A 6,000-nucleotide genomic window follows, 5' to 3' on the forward strand; every position below is an offset into this window, starting at 1 on the left:
CTGCCCATCCTTCTCCCATGGAGCAGCTGGTGGCCTCGAACCCCATGTCTCTGGGACTGCAGAGCAGCTTCTTACCACCAGGTCACCAGAGCTCCCTACTGAATAGCTTTGGGCACAATTAAAAAAATAATAAAATAAAATTTAAAAAAAAAATTAAAAAAAAAATCCTGGCCTTAAAATTGTTGGGTGTAGAGCAGAGGTAAGACAAAGCACCAGAGAGATAATTCTAGACTCTGGGATTGCATTTCTCATACAAGCATAAGAAACTTTGGAAGGGGGAAGCCTAGCAGCCATGCAACTAGGTTAGTAAGACAAAACTTGAATAAGTTCCAACAAAGGAAACCTACTTTTAAACCCTCTTACTTGTCTCTGACTCCAAAGATTTAAAATCTAGGTGTAAAGGTGAACTAAAATAGGCATTTTCCACACTCTGTTCCATAACCTCAAATAATCTCAATCCACAAAATAAAATAGAGCTGAGCCAAAATATTAATGGCACATATAACTCAAAAGGGAAACAAAATATTGCTCTAAGATAAGAAGGAAAATAATATTTCCCATTATTTCTAAAGATAAAAAAATCCTACATTTGCAAAAACAATATTCAACTTATACTCATGTACACAAATTAAGACCATAAGGACTCAAGACAAGTTAGAACAAAAGCCAGCATGAGGATGAAAAACAGACAAAAATCCCCAGGAACTCCAGATAGCAAGTTCTTAGACATAGATTTTAATTACTATGGTTATATTGCTAACTCAAAGGCCATGCATCTCTGGCTGACGAATTCACCATTAGAGAAAGATGGGCAATCTCTTCCCATGAAATTTACAGCACTAAAACCCTACTGGAGGGTCAGTCCCTTCTCAACAGGAATGAGAAACTGAAGTTCGAGTGGATAGAAGGTAAAACAGAAGATAAACTGAAAACAATAAAGAATCAAACGCAAATTCTAGAAATGAAAAATACAAAAAATAAGGCCACAATAAACATAATTAACATTAAAATATAAATCTTTATGTTTTAAGAGAATTAGTTAAATGGAATATATGAGCATGAATAAACAAAGATCTGATACAACATAGTGGGGGAAAAAATACAACTTTGCAAGTTCTCAGTTTCCAACTATTGAGTCTTGTTTTCAACTTTTAAATTCCAATCATCAGTTATTATTAATGCATCTTGACTGCATTTTCAGTCAAGTTCAAACTGTGAAAGTTGGTGAATTTCTCAGTCTTCCTTGTCTTTGGTTGTGGTGGTTGGTGTACATATGCAAAGAACAGGTGTCTTAACTAACAGGCTCTCCTCGTGTGTGTATGGAGAGCATGATGCCATGACTCACAGCACTGCACTGAAATATACAAATCATGACATGCTCTTTTTGGATATGAATGTCGGTCATTCTTCCTCAATTTTTAATTCCTTTATGACTCATTCAAAGTACCAAATAAAATCCACCAAAGCTCACTAATGGCTAGAATGTCAATCTTTAATTGCTTAATTTTGGTACTTAGAACTTTCAATTTACGTATGCTCATATTTCATACATTCCACATTCCAACTATTTGTGGATGTCTGCAACCTCTGAAACCCCACTGGAGAGTTACCAATGAGTCATTTTTAACGTGACTGCACACAAAAACATCAATATCTTATTTCATAAACAAAAGTTAATTCAATAGGCCTAAATATAAAACCCCAAACCAAAAAATTACCATTATCTTCTCTACAGACACATATAAAGACAGAAGAATATATTTCAGAGAGAAGATACAGGATGGTACAGAAAAATTAATGGAAAAGAGAATTACAGGGAGAAAGTTTAAAAAGTATGATTTCATTATAAGGGATTAAAATGATTAATACTAGAGAAATGTCTATGAATAGTTGAATGGAAAACAATTTGTTTTGTAAACCTTCATAATAAAAATTAAAAAGGGGGAAAATATTGTTTTGGTTTTGACACAGGCAAAGATGTCTTAAATAGGCACTGACCACCTTTAAAAAAAACAAAAAACAACTACACACTGGACAAAATGTATCAAAAAGTTAAAGAAATGGCATTGATGAATTATAATTAAAGTCTTTAAAAAGATACAGTGTTAAAAATTACCTAAAACACATAAAATAGAACAGAAATACCACCTACTCTTTGTGACAGTATTACAATCTTTACTAGGTTGAGCTATTGTTGCAATGCTTTGTCCCTTCATCTTGTTGACAGTCTTTCTCTTTTTCACTGACTCCTCATCTTCCCAAGCATAATGTAATCCAGACCATGATGATGTCCAAAGGACATGATCTGAAATCCTGGTACTGAACCTTCTAAAAAGCATTCTTGCTGACCATCCAAGATAGTCTGGTTTATTTCACAAGCAGTCCATTGTAGGGAGCTCCAGTAGCTTAGTAGTTAAGGAGTTCTACTGTCAATCCAAAGACACAGGGCTCGAATTAACCAGCTGTTTTGAAAGAGAAGATGGGCAATCTCCTTCTGTGCAACTTACTGACTCTGCAAACCTGCTGGTGGGTTAGCTATGAGTCAATTCCAATTCAGTGGTACCCAACATCAATCCAATGTGTAAAATCAATATTTTTTATCAACTAAATAATTCAAATTTGTCAATTCTTCTTCAGTTTTCCTATTTTATGACCCAGATTTCCCCTGTATATTAGGTAACTGATAATACCATGGCTTGGATCAGGTACATTTAGTCATTAAAGTACCATCTTGCTTGTTAAGTACTTTAAAGAGATTTCCTTGCACCACAATTGCCTGATGCCATGCATCATCTGATTACTTGACTGTTACTTGCACAGATACTAATTGCTAATCCCAAACTGAAAACCTTGTTGGATTCAATTTATTTGCCATTTCTTTATGCACTTTGAGGATATTTACTTGTCAAGATGTAAGGATGGATGGATAGATAGATAGATAGATAGATAGATAGATAGATAGATAGATAGATAGATGTATTAGATACATAGATACAAAGATACATAGATACATAGATAGATATTTTATTGTTGTGGTCTTTGATCATCAAGAAATGCTTGAAAAGTTTTCTTCACTTTCAACAAGCAAGGTTGTATCATCTACATAACACAGGTTGTTAAAGAGTCTTCCTCCAATCCTGATAGCACATTCTTCACAGAATACAGTACCTCCTATTTGCTCAGCATACAGACTGACTAGGTGTGGTGAAAGGATGCATCCTTTACACATTTAAATATTTTCTTATTTAAAACCACAAAGTATATTTCCAAGTTCCGTTTAAATGGCTGCCTCTTGTAAAATTTTCACAAGGTTATCTGTCATGATCCATACATTAAATCTCTTTGTATATTCAATAAAACACAAACACATCCATGTTTACTGTATTCTCTCCTTTCAGCCAAGATCTGGCATCAACAATGATATCCTTCATTTCACATCCTTTTGAATCCAGTTTTAATTTCTTGTTGTTCCCTGTGAATATTTTGCTGTAATTAATTTTTACCTAACCCCGTCAAAATGTTGCTTGCATGTGCCATTGATGAATTCAATAATTTCTGCATTTTGTTAAACCACCTTTCTTTGGAAAGGGATAAAGATGGATCTCTTCTTGTTATTTGTCCAGGTAGCTTTCTTTCAAATTTCTTAGCACAGACAAATGAGATTTTCACATTTTCTGTTTGCTGAAATAAAGTGATTGTTATTTAGCAAATTTCTGAAGACTTGTTCTTCACCTGATTGAGCAGCCTGGAATTATTCCCTCAATACCATCAGTTTTTTTATCACATACAGTACTTCATTACATGGTCAAACGTCAAACAATTCTTTTTTGTTACAGTGATAGTGTATTATTTTGAATATACTATAATTCAGAATTTTGTCTACTGAAACCTTCAGTATTGCAAGTCAAAGTTTAAATTTTTCTTAAATTCCTTCAATTTAAGGAATGTTAATGGTGTTCTTCCCTTCTCATGTTCTAACTCCAGGACTATGCTTATTTCAGGGAAATACTTTATCTCCTCAAGCTCAGGTCTTTGTTTCCATCATTTTTTTCTTTTGACTTACTATTCTAAGTTTCTGAAGCCCTTCTAGTATTTAGTTCTTTTCTTTCTTTCTGTCTCTTTAAATAATCTTTTGTTTCCTTCATTAGCAGTTCATTGATTTTTTTTCTCTCTATTACTACACAGCTTTACTTCATCCCCATCATGCCAAGAATTCAAAGGGAACAGGTTCCAGCAGCTCAGGCTCCTTCTCATTCGTTCTCACAGTGTGCCTCTTTGGATGGGCGGAGCTGGTTGGCACTTCAGCTGGACCCAAGTGCCTTTCTCCATGGCTTCCTCCTTTTTCTGAAAACCATGGAACACTTCATGAATTTGTTTATCATCTTTGTGCAGGGGCCATGATAATCTCTTCTGTATCATTCCAATTTTAGTGTATGTGCTGCCAAAGTCAGTACTGGTTTACTGATTTAATAACAAAACTTGTGTGATCTTTCATCACTATTGTTCAATGTGGCAAGTCTATTTTAAATTCAGATGTGATATACTCAGGGTTGCAGTTTGGAGTTTTTGTTTGTTTGGGTGGTTAGTTTTGTTTTTTCCCTCATGCACTACAGCAGCAACTTGTCCTCTCTTACACCATCTTTAAAAAAAAAAACAAAATAAACTTTCCATTCATTCATTGTTGCATATTTTTTCCCTGCCCATTCCCGCCAGTTCACTTTTCTTTTGGAAAAAAAAAATTCTTTCATTGTTATAGAATTCCCCCAGCACCACCCACGTGCCCCCCCAAGTCCCCTTTACTATGCAGCTCTTATTCTGGGATGTTGTCATGCAAATAATACCTAATCATATATGCCTTTTAAATAGTTCTTTTCCTCATCTGCTTGCAGTGTATGTTATTTATCCCCTCTTTTCTTCATTTTCCCCCCAACCCCCAAGGCAGTCATGTTTTTTAACAGTTGCATTATGCAGTATTTTTTCCTTTTGTGACTGAGATATTTCACTCAGCAAAACGTCCTGAGGGTCAAAGAATATTTTTTATAATATTCCATGAGTTTCTTGTTTTTCAGTGCTGCATTCTATCCCATTGTGTGAATATACCACAGCTTCTGTATCCATTTGTTTGTTGATGGGCACTTGGGTTGTTTCCATCTCTTTGCTATTGTGAACAAAGCAGCAATAAACATGGGTGTACCTATATTTTTGTTTGGGTGGCAGTTCTTATTTCTTTATGGTATATTCCCAGTAGTGGAATTGCTGAGTCAAATTCTATGTCCAACATTTTGAGTAAGTATCATACTGCCATACTTCCTTCCATAGTGGTTGCACCATTTTATACTCCCACCAACAATGAATAAGTTTCTTCACAACCTCACCAGCATTTGTTGTTTGCTGCTCTGTTTACTTTTGCTATTGTTACTGAGGTGAGATGATACCTCATAGTTGCTAAGGTTTCATTTTGAACATTGTGGACTTTTAAAAATCTTTCATTCCTTCATCTTTAGAATTAGGGGGTAAATCTGGTTAATACTCATATTAATCTTATCCTTCTATTTATACAGATAGTATCCTATTGCTGACCATATATTTCAGAAATGTTATTTTTTATGGTAAACAAGTACAATTCCTCTTTTCCACTTGCACAATAGATGATATTTAAAATAGCCAATAGCATGTCCTTTCAGGTCATTTATGCCTACACTATCTATCTTCTAATGTTCCTTATAATTTCTCACAATTTATAATCTTCCTAGATTTATACTTAGTACATCCACATTCTGATTATTATTAAGTATTTACAGCTGTTTCTTCTTGCTTGTAGTTACACCTTCATTAGCAAATGAAGGTCCTGAAAGTTTAATCAATTAATATCACTAAAGTCAACTCTCTCCTGACATCAGCATATCTTAAGCTCAAAGAACTGAAGAACAAATTCAAACCTCGAGTTTCTATAATCAAGGATGCTTTCGGCAGAATGTTAAATGATCCAGGAAGTATTAA

The 6,000-nt window shown here is 34.5% G+C and overlaps 1 protein-coding gene across 4 annotated transcripts in view; it reads right to left on the reverse strand.

Annotated features, from left to right (window-relative positions):
• Positions 1 to 6,000, reverse strand: part of VPS13C (vacuolar protein sorting 13 homolog C (S. cerevisiae)) — a 248,439-nt gene that overhangs the window by 157,154 nt on the left and 85,285 nt on the right. The window lies entirely within an intron of this gene.

Source organism: Elephantulus edwardii, unplaced genomic scaffold, assembly GCF_000299155.1.
Source record: "Elephantulus edwardii isolate Elephantulus edwardi_28Jun2011 unplaced genomic scaffold, EleEdw1.0 scaffold00264, whole genome shotgun sequence".
NCBI lineage: Eukaryota > Metazoa > Chordata > Mammalia > Macroscelidea > Macroscelididae > Elephantulus > Elephantulus edwardii.